Source organism: Suricata suricatta, chromosome 1 (genome assembly GCF_006229205.1).
Source record: "Suricata suricatta isolate VVHF042 chromosome 1, meerkat_22Aug2017_6uvM2_HiC, whole genome shotgun sequence".
Lineage (NCBI taxonomy): Eukaryota > Metazoa > Chordata > Mammalia > Carnivora > Herpestidae > Suricata > Suricata suricatta.
In genome coordinates, this window is record NC_043700.1 from 188,878,567 (window position 1) to 188,894,256 (window position 15,690).

The window sequence follows — 15,690 nt, forward strand, 5'->3', positions numbered from 1 at the left end:
AACTAAATTGCCTGTTTTTCGAGCGAGGGCAGAGTGGACAGGGGCTTCCTAGGCCTGGTCCTTTACGGATCGGTTTCCTCCTTCGGCAGAAAACGCCGGATCGGGATCGTTCCCTCGGAGTCACCACCTATGGTGCCCAGAGGAATTCCTGACAGCGCCGCCTCCCCAAAACCTTAGGGGATTGTTTTACAAGGGAGTGGACAGCAGCCCAGAGAGGTGACGTGATTTCCCAAGGTCACACAGCCCACAAAGGGTAGAGCAGGATTCGAACACAGAGTGCACTGCGGTGTCTACTCTTCCCCCACACTGCGCAGCCCTCTCTCCTCGAGGGTCCCCCAGTGCCTGGATGGCTCTTTGGGGCTGGGAAAGGCCTGCGAAGCGCTCATATCGGTGGCCAATCGGCCGGGGAAGCGAGCCGTGGCTCCGCGCATTTAACTCCTTCGTGCTCTGACCACGAGCAAGCCCCGTCCCTTGGGGAACAAAAGGGGCTTCTCACCTGCCCCGCGAGCTGTCTGTGGAGGCATTTTCGGTTTGTTGGGGAGGAGACAAAGCCTCCATCTGCAAACTCCGCTTCTGACCAGGCGGCTGGACCGAACAGGCCCAAGGTCGGCGGCGTGGCGCCCCAGGTAGGAGAGCGCTCCCCGCGGCAGGGGGCCTGGCGCGCCGTCTCTCCGCGTGGGTCGGTGGGGGCGGGGGCGGGCGCGGCTCTGCGAGGCGGGGGAGGGGGCCAGCTCGCGCCAAGCGCCTCTTGTTTTGGGGTTCTTTGCCCCCTTCATTGACCCGGGATTGAAGGCCCGGGTCGCGCAGGAGGCCCAGGAGAGACAGTCATTCAGGAGGTGAGGGACCTCAAGTGCAAAGCCAGCGCCGGGCCGTGAGGATGGCGGGGTCCCGTGCCTTAGGATGCCCCCCTTAGTGACCCGCGACCCCGAGGGGATCCCAGCCTACGCCCCGCCTGGAGCCCTCGGGGGCGCAATGGGAAGCAGCAAGGAGAGGCTGCGGCCGCCTTTCAACTTGGCGGCTGGCGCCGGCCTGGCCGGGCCCCCGGGGCCGCGCTGCCTCCCCGGCTCTGTCCCCGCCCTCCCGGCAGCTCGCTAGCCGGCGAGGCCGGGACACTCCCCCTGCCCGGACTCCGGCCGCTCCCGGGAAACACCTTCACTGTCCCCAGCCCACGACCACCAAGGGTCCGTCCTCCAGCGCACACGGAGTCCCCACTTCAGACTCCCGGATTTCCTTTCGCTCCACTCGACAGTGTGCACTCCCGCCTCGCCCACACCCCTGCTCCAGGCCTCGGGGGCCCCTCTCGTCACACCCGCCTGCCTCCCGCACAGCGCCCTCCCGCGGCCCCGCGAGCCTACCGCGCCGGCTCTCCGCGGCGCCGGGGCCTGACGCTGGGCCGGGCTCCGTCCGAGACGCAGCTATTACGCACGCGCGCCGTCGTCATCAACGTCGCATACACCGCGCACCAGCAAACACTGCAACACACACGTCTAACACCGCACATGCAGCACGTGTACAAGACAGACACCCAACACACATCCAAGCAGCGCGCGCGCGCCCACACAGCCAACACGTTCACACACTCAAACAACACCTCTCCAACCAACGCAATGCAACACACATACACGTACCGCCCACACACACCCAACCCACAAAACCAATGTATGCTGCACACTCCGTACACCCAAAACCAGCACACACACCCCGACACCCACGGCGCACCCACCATCAACACACACATATCCTAGTAATCACACGGCTGCAGTTGAGAGAAAGGCACCGGCCTTCGAAGTCCCTACTGAAGTGCGGCCCCCGGGAGCCTGGCGACACCGAGGCACGCGGAGTCTTGGTGTGAGACAGACCTCGAATGAGCCGGATGAACCCCGAGAAGTTATGGACAGGCAGCGAGAGACTCCAGGCAGAGGCCTATCCAAGCCACTTGAGGCCACTCGGACTGGGCAGATGAGCGGGACACAGGAGCAAGATGGGCAACTCGGGGCACAGCAGGTGGGGGAGGGGCTGAGCCGCTGTGTGGACGGCGGGAGCCTTCCCGCCGGTGCTCGGAGTCCATCTTCAGACGCAGAGCTTTTACGTGAAGCCTGCTAGAATCGCCAGAGGGAACGCCGGGAGCTCCCATTCACGAACCCTGGCGGACTTCTGCTTTCCTTCCTCCTCCTGGGGCTCCTCCTCTGGGACCACCCCCCACTCCATCCCCACCCCGGCTGCACACTGCCTTCTCCTGCCTCCACGGGGACTCGGAATGCCTTCCCAGGGATCAGATCCCACGCCTGCTCTTGCTGGGCTAAATTCAGGCCAAAGATCTGGGATGTCCACCCAATCCCCCAGCATGGCGCCGCCCCACTCCCTCCCCCAACGCACACGCAGGGCACCCAGCTCCTCCACCGAGAAGGCGGTGCTTTGATAAGTAGCCAGCAACTCAGCGTTAGGACATTGATGGATCGCCAGCCCGGAGTCAGACCATCTGGTCTTAGGAGTCCTGGTTTTGGTACTTGTTAGCTGTGTGACCTTGGAGAAGTTACTTAACCTCTCTGAGTCTCACTTTCCTCATAGTACAGTGTAGAATCATGGGAACAATCTCTTCCTATTATTATGGGTATGAAATGAAGTGCTCTGTGAGATGCTTGGCACTTGAGGTATTAAACATCCATTAGGAGTAATTAAGAGATGAATTTCAAAGGTGTGTGTGTGTGTGTGTGTGTGTGTGTGTGTGTGTGTGTGCGCGCGCGCGCGCGCGCGCGCGCGCACCTCTCCAGAGATTCCAAAAGACAGTCTGGGCAGTTGACTCGAATCTGAGAGCTGGAATCCTGTTCAGCCACTCCAGGTGGTGATGTCTAGCGTGTTGTTAGCGCCTCTCCCGGGTTTGGGAATCGGGCCCCAAACGCCTGGCTCATGAGGCCTTGAACGCCGCCACCGGGGTACAGTAAATAATTCAACGGCCTAGACTCCAGTCAGAACCGGATTGGGGACAGAGCGCTGGAACGCCCGCCGAGCTGAGGCCGACTCAGAGTTGGATAGAGGAGCAGCCCCGCGTGGCGGCCTTTGCTGCCCTTTTTACAGGCGAGCAGACTGGCCCCAGGCGACGCGGAGCGGAAGCTGGATCCTAGCCGCAGCTCAGGGGACCGCAGGGGCTGCCTCCCTCCCCACCGGGGTAAAGCGGGATTTGACAGACACGGAGGGATGGGATCTGTCCGGAGTCTGCGAGGGCTGCCCTCCTGGCCCTTTGCACGCGCGGCGCGGGGTGTTGGAGGCTGCATTTGCGCTCTTTACGCGGAGCCGAGGCGGGTGGGGTGCGTCGGAGGGGCGGCCTGGGTGACTTCAGATTCTCCCCTGATCCGGCCAGTCCCCTTTCTCGCCTTCCGTGGAGCTTCCGGGTACCTCCGCTGAGTCCTGTCCCTCTGTCTCCACTCAGATGAGCTGCCCCTAAGGTAGGCTGGACTCTGGTGCTTTGCGATGATATTAAAAAACAAAACAAAACAAAACCCTCTTTCTTCTCTGGTGACGCCCTTGGATCCCCCCAGCAGCAGAGAGTGACTCAACCCTGAAGTTTTCTAGACTCAGGCTCCACTTCTGTTAAGTGGGCACAGCAATCTCCTGGCAGGGGGCCAGAAAAGGAAGAGAAAAGGGCTCTCCTGGTCAGTTGGTCTTGTTCCCAGTTGGGGAATCAGAGTAGACCTGTCCCTGCTAATGTGACAGCAGCTGACACGTCCTGAGCCCTTGCTTGCTCCAGGACCACTTCAAGTGGTCCGTGGGGATTATGCCAACAAGTCCACACTACCAGGCACGCACGCACCATTGGTACCCCTATTTCACAGACGAGGAAGAGGAGGCGTAGGGAGCTGAGGGACTCACGCAAGGTGGCACGGCGGGTGAAAGCTGGGGCAGGGCTTCTGACCCGGCCGGCTCTGCTGGGCCCTGTCACTTCGCTTCTCTGAGCCTCGGTTCCCTGGTTTGAGGAATGGAGGCGGGGTGAGGTGGGGTTGGCTGGGGGATGGGGGCGTGGTCTGAGCCTGGAGGGCCAGGTGGGGCCAAAGGGAGGTGTATTCTTGTCCTTGGACAAGGACCCAAAGTACAGACTGAAGACTGTGGCCCCTGTGGACCTGAAGTTAGAAGAGATTCTTCCTTTATCCTCTTTCTGTGACTCAGGCACCCTCATTAACTATTGCAGGTGAGGAAATCAAGGCCCAGAGTGGGTGAGTGACTTGCCAAAGTCACACAGATGTCTAAGACGGGATCTGTGTGTGCGAATTACGGCTTCTGCTCCAGAGGCCTGAATGCAGACTTTCATCCAAATGCCCACCAGGCGACCTAGAAGCACGGGTGTCCGGGCAGCAGCCCTTGGGCAGAAGTTCCCCCACTCCAACCGCAGTCAACATTGAACAGGTCGCCTTGCTCTGTGCACTGGGGCTGGCTGCATCCCTAAACGCAGGCGGGAGTGAGAAACTGTTCTGGACGCCACCTTGGAGATGTGCCTTTGTCACCAATGAGGTCAGGTACTTACTCATTTACAGATGAGGACACTGAGGCTTGAAGGGGTAGTTGCGATTTGGCTAAGGTCATGCGATTTGGCTAAAGTCTGGGCAGAGCTTGGATCCCTGATTTGACTCCAGTGTTCTTGCACTTACTCATCCAATGGCCATTGGACACTTTAGCGAAGAGATACGAATTTTGGGTAGAGATGAATGCTTGGAAGGGAGAACAGAACAGCGTGAGGGCAGGGAGCATGGTGGAGGTGGTCAAAGTGGAGCCCTCTACGAGGAGCACGGTGTGGGCTGGGACCCAAAGAGTGAGGAAGAGCCTGAAATTCCAAGTGGAGCCAAGAGAAGAGCCTCCCATGGGGAGGGACCAGGGCATCGCCTCCGAGGCAGGACTAGCCACGGAGGCCGGAGCTGGGCTGGCGGTTAGGACAGGAGCCCTACAGGACATGGCTTTAATGAGGGGAGCGGTGGGGGCAGAATAGGCAAGTCTCCCAGCCCAGTTAGGGGACAAGCGTTCGTGACCTGGACCAGGGGGACCACCAGTGAGTTTTTCCCTTGACCTCTTCTCTTCGTGACCTCTTCCCCCCCTCTCCGCCTGCCCCCCACCACCAAAGGTGCGAGAAGCCTGGGGCTTCTCGGGGTGAAGCAGCCCCAGACCCCAAAGATGTTTCTCTTCTCTCAGATTTGAGACCCTGTGCCCCGGGGCCCAGCTCCCATCCTGGGGTCCCCTGGGAGCCAGTGGGGCTCCAGCTGTTGGGGGGGTTAGGGGGGCATCAGTTCTTGCACCCAGTACTTCTGTTTCCTCTCTTCCTACAAACTCTCTGAAGGCAGGCTGTGGTTTGACAGATCTTGAAGTTTTTTTATGCCAGTGCCTAGTACGGTCTCCGGAGCAGAAGGGAGGTCCCCATGCCCTAAGCAAGCGCTCACTCTGAGCCAGCCTCTGTGCCAGGCATCCCTCATGCATTATCCACTAGAGTCACAGCCTGGCCTTTCAAGGGGATATCCTCTGAGCCAGCTGTGGTCCAGAGATGTCCAGTGATGCACCCGAGGTCCCCTAGCAGCTCTGGGTGAACCGTCTGGAACCTGGACTCCTGACCCGGCTACTCAGTTTTCCCCCCTACTCAGGGGACTCCAGGAAGGGGACTCCAGGAAGAGGTCGGAGAGGTGGGGGCTGAGCCCGACCGTCACCGCGATGACTCTGGCGGACGCAAGGAGGCGCAGCGGGACCCTTCCAGAGCACTACGCCTTCTGGTAAAACTCAGAGAGGCTGCGGGCGCCGGGCGCAGAGATCAATGCGCTGGGCAGGAAATTCCTGGAAGGCCTGGGACAGGTGCGCCCTGGGCGAGCGCCACGGCGGTACAGCTTTGCCCCTGCACCGAGACGCAGGAGACCTTGATTTCTAGGAGGCGTACCCTGGATCTGACTCCAGAGGTTCCCTGACAGCAGGGCGGGGTGAGGTGGAGATAGGACGTTAGGGCCCCGGAAAGGGGTTTCTTCTCGCTCTTCTTTGCCCCTTGTTCAGCTAATTTTTCCCTTTTTTTTTTTATATCCAATATGATAAATACACGTTCTTATGTTGAAAAGGTGTAAAGTGGCCAGTAGAGGTTCCTGGGACATGCGCTCATTTAACAATGAGGAACTGGGGACAGTGCTGTGACAAGACAGAGTGCCCATCCGTGACCAGCTCAGCATTCGAGTGGACGCCTCTGACACTGGGAAGGAGAAGGAAAAGAAAGTTCCCAGGCCAGGAGGGGTATCAAACAGAAGGGATGACAGGGGGCGGGGGCTGCTCCCTGTGGAGGGACAGAAGGATGTTTGATTGACTAAAGGATGTCCAGGCCAAGGGACCAGCAAGCACAAAGATCCCCCAGTCAATGACATGGGCATGCTTGCGAGGCTGTGGCCAGCCTTCAGCTGTGGGAAGGGCCCTGGCATGGATCATCTCAATGAAGGACATCTCTGGATTCTTCTGATCGACATCAACTAGCAGGCAGTAGGGACAGGTCCTCACTGCCCATTTTCCCGATGAGGGAACAGTGGCCCCATGGTGTGGCCTGGCCACTCAGTGGGGGAGGGGGTGAGTCTGGGGTAAGAAGGCGGGTGCCGGTCAGGGAATCACACCCCAGCTGATTCCAGATGAACTGCCTCCCCCAGAATATTGAGATCTGTGCTTGCCTCCCGTAGGCACATCTATTTAGGGAGGGGCCACAGGAGTTTCACAGGTGCCTTCAGGTGCCTGTGAATCAGGTCTCAGCATCCCTGTGAGGGCACAGGGGACAGCGACATTAAAGAGCAGAGAGAAGGGGCGCCTGAGTGGCTCAGTCAGTTAAGCGGCTGACTTCAGCTCAGGTCCTGATCTCACAGTTCATGGGTTCAAGCCCCGCATCAGGCTCTGAGCTGTCAGCACAGGGCCTGACGCGGGGATTGAACCCACGAACCGTGAGATCGTGACCTGAGCCAAAGCCGGACGCTTAACCGACTGAACCACCCAGGCGCCCCTCAGCCCCCCTTTTTTTCATACGTGAGTACCTTTAGCAGCACTTTCCCCCGCTCTGCTGTTTGAACAGGGGGCCGTGCATTTTTACTTGGCACAGGGCCCTGTAAATTATGTTGCGGGTCCTGCCCCCAAGTGCTAGGTGGCTTCTGGGTGTTTCTTCCTGTAGGCTCGGGTGCCGCTGACCCGATCGGTGAGCCGAACCTCCAGGGGTCTGGGCACAGGTAAGAGCAAGCTCTCAGCTAATAAACAAGTCTTCGTAACATAGGACGTCTCTTTCCCCCCATGAACCTCGGCTTTACGAGGAGGGACTCTTGGCGGCCCGCCAACAGGAAGTGCCGCCCGGTCCAGGGTTGAAGTGTCCGCAGTGGGGACTCTGGGAGCTCAGAAAGCTAGTCAGGCACGTGGACAGCCAGCCGCAGGCCCATGTCCTGATGGGAGGGGGGAGGAAACAGAGCCGGAGAGAGTGGGTGACGGTCCTGGTGTCCCACCGGGAGGGAAAACGGAGTGAGGCCTGGCACGCAGGTGGCTGCCTCCGATGTCAGTCCAAGGCCTCTGGCTTCAACCATCCAGTGGGAAAGGACTGCCTCCCTCACCCGTTCCTTTGGAAGCCAGGGAGGGAACAGGGCATAGTCAAGCTGGAGGGGATTCTGGAATCCTCCTGCCTGCGCCTCCTTTTCCGATCCTTGAAGACAATCATCTGAACACACCTCTTGTCACACCTCTAAGAGATGGCTGTGCCCCTCTGTGACTCTCCTACCACGCGTCACCCCCAGACATGATCTATTGGTTTCTTGTCTGGCTGCGCCGCCAGAGTGTTCAGTGCTGGGACCCCAGTGCATCCCGTGGGGTCTGGCATGTTGAGGATGACCAATGATGATCGTTGAATGAATGAATGAGTGAGTGAAACGAGTCTCCGCCCCTCTGCTTCCTTGTACATTTCCAGGAATGGGATGCTCACTACCTTGTGGGACAACCAGTGCATCCATCTGTCTGTCCATCCACTTCCTCAGCATGTGTCATATCCATTATGCACCAGGCACTCTTAACTCCTTTTGCAAGTGTTTATTGGGCACCAAATACATCCCAGGAACTGCACCCGTAATGGGGGGTGTACTGGTGAGGAGGGAAAAAGATACAACCTTTGTCCTTTTGGAGCCTAGAGTCTAGGGGGAGACAGATACTAATTAAATATGACACATACATGTGAAATCATCATTTCAATAGGTAACATACATGATGCTACTTAATAATCACCGTAAGGTCAGTGCTGCACGTGAGGGTGTTATTATCTCTCTTGGGCTGGACGGGAAGTCCGGCTCTGGGAGGAGGGAACTGGGGCTCAGAGAAGGTGGGCAGGGAGGGGCTGAGCCGCAGGGGAGGATGGGAACTCGGGTCTGGTGCTCCCGCCCAGGGCTCCGGCCGCTGTGTTCCACGTGCAGCCCCTCTTTGTTGCCTGGTCCCAAGCTCCCGTCTGTCCCGAGGGTGTGCCGGGGCTGAGGTCAGCGAAGTCAGGCAGGACTGATGGAATTCCCCACATTCAAGTCCCTGGGTGAGCTCCTTCACGGTGGGACCGTCACTAACTCCATTCCACGCCGGCTGAAATGCCTCACTTGGGGCCTCACCGGGACAGACCTGCCTCGCCAAGTTCACAGGCCACGTTCACACGGCTGGTAAGTAGCAGAACCAGAGGCCTGGATTCAAGTCTCAGTTCTGCCACTTCCCGAGCAGGTGGCCCTGGGCCCCCAGCTCTCCCCGCTGAGTGCCCATTTCCTCGGCGCTCCAACGGAATGAGCTAATGGCATTCCGGCTCCGCGGGTCTACTCTGCCAGGCTTTGAGGAGGGCCACTTGGTGAGGTGACTGCAAGATGATGTCCCTAGCAGTGCTGTCTGGGCCACCATGCCGTGTGTCTGACCTTGGGCTTGGTTGTGCCGTTTCACTTGATCTTCTCGGTGACCCGTTTTATAGATGGGGAAAGAGGCTCAGAGAAGTTAAGGAACTCTTCTGAGGTCACATGACTTTTAAATGTAGTTGCCGTGACTTGAACCCAAGTCAGTCTGATCCCAGAGGCTGGGCTCCACGCTTTCGCCCCCCGTGCAGGTCTCTTTGGCTAAATGGTTCCCTGCATCAGTGAGTCTGGATACGTCAGTGAGTCTTGAAATGGTTTCTTTTTTTTTTTTTTAATGTTTTATTTATTTTTGAGAGAGAGAGAGCAGCATGAGCAGGGAAAGGTCAGAGAGAGAGGGAGACACAGAATCTGAAGACAGGCTCCAGGCTCTGAGCGAGTTGTCAGCGCAGAGCCTGATGCGGGGCTCGAACCCATGAACCGTGAGATCATGACCTGAGCCAAAGTTGGACGCTCAACCGACTGAGCCACCCAGGCGCCCCTTGAAATGGTTTCTAAGACCCTCTCACGTGCTGACTGGCCAGTCCTTGCAGTCCTCCCCAGTGGCTGCTGGAGGGAGCTATTAGAAACCATATCTGAAAAAAAAAAAAAAAAAAGAAACTATATCTGAACGTTTCACTCCCCAAGTCTCAACCCCTCAACGGCTTCCAGTCTCGCTCTCAGGAAAATGCAGAGTCCTCATTCCAGCCCACAAGGCCCTACAGGATCCGGCTGCCCTGCCCCTCTCCCTGTGAATTTCCCAGCCACTCACACCACGGATCTGCTCTGGCCTTCTGTGTCTCAAGCACTGCACACTCACCTGAGCCTCGGGGCCTTTGCACATGCTGTTTGCCCTTGCCTGGAATGACTTTCCTCTGGGTATTTGCATGCTTCTCTCTCTCTCTCTCTCTCTCTCTCTCTCTCTCTCTCTCTCTCATGTTCCTGCTCTGGTGTCTCTGAGAAGCAGTTCCTGTTCCTCTTTCCTGAAATTGTACTGCTGTCACTTTATGCTTCTCCGAACCTGGCTTTGTTTTTCTTCATTTAAATCACTACTCGACAGCAAAGTACGCGCTTATAAGTTTCTATATTCTGTTTCTCTGTCACTTGATGCCTAGACCAGGAGAGCAGCGGCTTTGTGTAGTTCCCTTCCCCACTGGATCCCCAGCACCCAGAGCAGTGCCCAGCACCCAGCAGGGCTTCGATATTTATTAATGAGGTGAAGAATTGTCTTCTCTTATGCAGGAGGAGTTCAAGGCTCTGAGAGGTTCTGTGACCGGCTCTGGGCCCTGCAGTCCCCGGGGACCGGCTGGGCGGCAAAGTGGGCCCCCAAGAATGCTGAGCTCTTGGTCTCTGTCCTCACTACTGCCCATTTCAGGGGACCTGGGTGCCCAGAGGTGGGAAGGGGGACTCGGATAATCAGTGGCCTCCGATCTGACCGCTGCTCTTGGTAGGCCCCGGGAACCCGGACCGGGGGACAATGGTAAAGGAGCAAAAGGTCACCATTTCCGTGTAGGCCGGCCTGCTCCTGCTCATATCTTGCTACTTCCCTGTCCCAAGCAGAGGCAGGTTACCCCAAGCAAGGAAGGGACAGACTCCAGGTGACAGGGTTTCCGGAGCAGGGAATGGGTGGGGATGCCATTTTCTGGAGACAGAAAGCTGGAGTTCAAATCCTGACCATGTGACCTTGGGGACATTTATTTACTTCTCTGGTCTTATCAGTCTTCCTATCTGTATAATGGGTGTTATAACAATTCCTGCTTCATAGACCATTAAAGGATTGGATGAGTTGGTGCTTGTGACACGCTTGGAATAGTGACAGGGACTCAGGCTTTCATAAGCCATCAGTCACTCCTATTAAGCTCCTAGGACTCAAAAGCCAGAAAGCCTGAGGCTTTTGCTGTTTCCTGCCCTCCCCCCCTCAAGCCCCCACCCCCTGCCTCACATCAGCCACAGGGGGGTCGGGGGGAAGATAGAGACGTAGAGACACCTGGATTCTTGTCTTGTAGACCTTAACGACAGATCCGGGAGCTCTGGCAAAGCACAAGTAGGATTTTCTTTGCCAAATGAGAACACCAAGGCCCAGAAAGGTTGAGGGATTTTTTTCCTAAGGTTGCACAGTGGGGCCTGGGCTACTGTTGGCCCTGGAGTCCGGGTCCCTGGACCTGACATTTACACATTTGCACACGGCACTGTTTGCTCTTCTCCTTGGGTCTGCATTACAACTTTTTTTTTTTTTTAATGACTTGGATGAGCTGGAGCCTTTGGAAATAACAGGGAGTTGGATCCTGTTTTATCACTAATCCTAGGCCAGGGCCCAGCTTCGGAACTCTGCGGCTCTCAGAGAAGTTTTCACCAGGCCCTATCAGACCGTGATGTCTGCGAGGTAATTACGGACAACGATTTCCCAGAAATGCTCAAAGTATAGGTGAATGTGGGCAATCCAACTCGGGTACAAGCATCGTGAGCCGTTTAAGTCACCAGTGTGTGAGGACGTTTCCCTGTCCGCGGCTGGGGGGACACGAAGGCTGCTTTGTCGAGCACCTCGTAGGCTCCTCACCCCTGTGCCTTAATCTATTACGAGGGGCGTCCCATCCCTGTGGCTCAGGGCCTCCTGGAGCCCAGGCTGCGGAAGTCAGTTGCTCAAGGTCACACAGTTAATGAGCCAGGATCTGGAATTCATATTAAATTCTGTGCGATTCTAATGCACACGTCTGTTCTGTCTACCCATGCTGGCTTTCAGTGCCTGTTTAATACATTAATAAGCTCGGAAAGCTCTGGAAGTGGAGGCAAAACTACAAATCAAGTATAATGCTCCTAAGAAGAGGAATGCTTTTTTTTTTTTTTTTAAAGCAAACAAAAAACAAACAAAGCCCAAACCCTCCCCTGGCGTTGATGGCTCTCACTGCAGATCATAAAGAAACAGAAAGTCTTAAAATCAGTCTTTGGACTTGTTCATAATGAGCTGGTAAGAGAATACTAATGAAATGTTATTAGTTTTCTTCTTGTTAAAATCCCATTTCAAATAATTCCGTTCGTCATCCTTTTTTTACGAGGAATGAAAACAAATGTTTTCCAAAGCTTCAAACCAAAATCTCTGTGTGGGTTTCTTGTTTTGAGCCAAATACACTGCATGTCTTTTCCCAGCTGGGAACCCCTCCCCACCCCCTCCTCCAATGTTACTCCAGGCCCTCCGTGTCCTACTCACCCAGCTTTTCCTCTGCCCTCAGAGGCTAGGCCTGTCCCAACAGAATCAAGTCCTGGCCTTGAATTTGAGATCTTTTGTGTCAACCACCAAAACATTAGTTTTTGGTTTAATAGAAGCCATACTTAAACACATTCCTGCGGTAAAATAAACTGGAGTCGTACAAGCATATAGAGCATATTTCCACTCTTCTCCCCAGGGGTTATCAGTTTTTTAAAGTTGTTTTTAGATTTAATTTTGACTTTTTATGAAGGGAGTAAGTTTATATAGTTATAAAGGTCAAATGGTTCTGAAAGGCTGGTTGTGATGAAAAAGAACAGCCTCCATCCTACCCATGCTCACCTCAGTTCTTCTGTCCAGAGGCAACCGTTTTCAACTTTTAGTTCTTTCTTCTGGCATTTTCTTGCTTCCTTCTAAATAGCATCTCTATACGAAGAATCCTCGCCTTTTCTGTATTGAACATCATCAATGGACTTCCTACTACAAAGACAAAAACTTGCTTCTACACTAGTGCCCCCAGTTACCCTCTCAACCACTCCAATTACACTTTTCTTTTTTTGTTAAATCAATATTCAATGTTCATTATTATGACCATGTAGTGTTTACTAATACACTACTAGTAATGCCACATAGCGCGCGAACTTTAACTGCATTTGTTGTCCTGTATAACCTTTTCTTTTTCCTGGAGTTGATAATTACTTATGTTTTATTTAGTTTCCTACCTGCCTGTCATTAATTCATCTCCTTGCTCCGGAAATTCACACTTACCGGGTAATTTCCCTTTTCCTTCCCATTTGGAGTCATTTCTTGACAGTGTTTCTCCAACAACACTGGTTGTTTCCTAGGTCACCGCACAGCTGTCAGCCTTGAATGTCACTTCCCCATCATCCAGGAAGTTCCTTTTACACTTGTCCTGGGTCAGATCCCTAATTTCCTGGGTTCCATGGCTTTCTTGGGTTTGGTTTGTTTGCTGTCTTTCAGTAGCTTTCTGAGGCAGGGTGCATGGGAGGAAAAGTTTCAAAATTTTGCATTTTTAACACGGTCTTCATTCTGCTCTTGACAGTTTCAAAATTTCAGTAATAGTTTGCTTGTGTGTAGCACTGTAGTTCTTGTACCTTGGAACCGTTTCTCTGTAGTCTTTCCACTTCCAGCCACTGATAGCATGAAGTCATGCTGATTCCTGCTTTCTCTCTCGGTGGGCTTTTGGGATCATCCTTTCCTTATCTCTGTTGCTTTTTTTTTCTTTTGATTTTTTTAATTTGTTTTTGAGAGACAGAGAGAGACAGCTGGAGCAGGGGAGGGTCAGAGAAAGAGGAAGACACAGAATCCGAAGCAGGCTCCAGGCTCTGAGCTGTCAGCACAGAGCCCAACACGGGGCTCGAACCCACGAACTGTGAGATCATGACCTGAGCTGAAGCCAGACGCCTAACCAACTGAGCCACCCAGGCGCCCCTCTGTTGCTTTTCAATTTCACCATCATGTACCTTAGTGTGCTTCATTTTTTATACTTGTGTTGAGTCCCTGGTGAATCCTTTCAATCAAGAAACCCGTGGCCTTGGTCGTAAGAAAGTGCCTTGAATTGTTAATGTGAGTAGATCTTTTTAGAATTCCTATTGTGTCCTATTATTTGGATATTAGATTTACTTAGATTGATCCTCTAAACATTAAAAAATCTTTTTATTAATCTTTTTCTATAGTGCTATTTCAGAAGATTTCTATTTTATCTTTCATTATTTTCTTTTATGTTTTTATTTCTGTTGTACTTAAGAGCTCTTCTGTGTTCTCTGATTTGCCCACCTTTTAAAAATGTTTATTTATTTTTGAAAGAGAGAGAGAGAGAATGGGGGAGGGGCCGAGGGAGAGAAGGACGTAGGATCCAAAGCAGGTTCCGTGCTGACAGCACAGAGCCCAAAGTGGGGCCTGAACCTACAAACCGTGAGATCATGACCTGAGCTGAAGTCTGATGCTTAACTGACTGAGCCACCCAGGTGCCGTAGATTGCCTCCTTCTTATAGCAACCTGTTCTCATATCACAAATAGAATATTTTTGGTCTCTGAGGCTTTGAACTATAGATTTAAAATTTTTTCTTTTGCTGCTGCATTGTCTTTCCTTTCTTCCAAGTATTTTTTTTTCCCTTTTAGCTTTCCTTTTTCAAATTAAGAAGTGTTTGACAAATGGCTGATAATCTTTGTGCAAAAAAGTTCTCCAGAAACTCTGTGAGCCTGGGCTGGGCCTGTGGACAGGTGGCTACCTGATTGGGCAATAAAGCCCCGATCCACCATTTTCACTGGGTCTTTCCCCTATGACAGTGGGCTTTCCAGAGAAAACCCCTGCAGTTTCTATAGGGGGGAAGGCATCAGAGGCAGAGCCTGGCCCCTGGTTTTTGTCCAGAAGACAAAGGTGGCCAGAGGTTTTACCATTGGGAGTGAAGAATTCCTCCTAATGCTCCTTTTTTTTTTTTTAAATGTTTTATTTATTTTTGAGACAGAGAGAGACAGAGCATGAGCGGGGAGTGGAAGAGAGAGTGGGAGACACAGAATCCGAAGCAGGCTCCAGGCCCTGAGCTGTCAGCACAGAGCTGGATGTGGGGCTCGAACCCACAAACGTGAGATCATGACCTGAGCCGAAGTCGGAGGCTTAACCAACTGAGCCACCCAGGCGCCCCCTAATGCTCCTTTTTCAGCCAGGTATCGCCAGATACGTCTGGAAGCCGAGCCTGTTTGGATCCATCTCTGCAGAGAAGAAGGTCCCGGTGGTGCACGAGCACAGGAGATGAAAATATGGCTCGCTGCGTGTGACGGGGCACTCTCCCCCAGTCCGCCTGCGCTCACCGCTATCTCTGGCCTGTCTCCAGAGGCACCTGGACCTCTGATTCTGAGCTAATGGCCCTCTGGTTCTGAGGATGACAAGTCCACTTGAGATGTCGCTTCTTCTCAAAGCTTGGATTTCACCCGATAAGTTGTGTACCACTCATCCGCTTACCATCTTTGAAGATTGTATTGACATCTCTTGATTCTTCTTTTCTTTGCCCCTGGATATTAAAGTCTCTTCAAATGCCTTTACTGTCATTTTAGTGGAAATGAGTGTGTGCATTTAATTCGCCATGTTGATATGAAGGAGAAACGTTTCTGAAACTTTTGCATAATACCAAAGGTATGGGTGATAATGAAGATAATAAAAATAGCAATAACTGTGTTCCTATCACTTAAATGAACCGAGTACTTTGTAGCCACCATCTCTTATCAACACAGAAGCTAAGCATTATTTTATCTCCGTATTACAGGGGAAGGAAGGACAGTTCTGCCAGGCGACTTTGCCCAAAGCCAGTGCTGACGAGTGGAGAGGAGAGGTTAGGACCGGGTCTGTCTCTCGAGTCTGGAGTCTCACCCCTACCCTGTGTAGCCTCCTAGCCTTGTGTACACGGAAATACACACGCATGATGGATAGAACATCCCACAATTGTGTTTTAAGAATTATTGTGTAGTTCCTTTTCTAATTCAGTGGTTGGCCTTGGATATCACTCTGCTTCAGCCCCATTAGATCAAACTCGTTTTTCAACAGCAGTATAATATTCCCTAGCGAGCCACACCAAGATGGATGGCCATGGAGAGACA

General features: G+C 53.6%; 1 long non-coding RNA gene across 1 annotated transcript in view; it reads left to right on the forward strand.

The window, feature by feature from the left end:
• Positions 1-592: 592 nt before the first annotated feature.
• Positions 593-15,690, forward strand: part of LOC115286293 — a 38,896-nt gene continuing 23,798 nt past the window's right edge. Inside the window, exon 1 of the long non-coding RNA XR_003905974.1 lies at positions 593-626. This is a non-coding gene — a long non-coding RNA (uncharacterized LOC115286293). The remainder of the gene's footprint in view (positions 627-15,690) is intronic.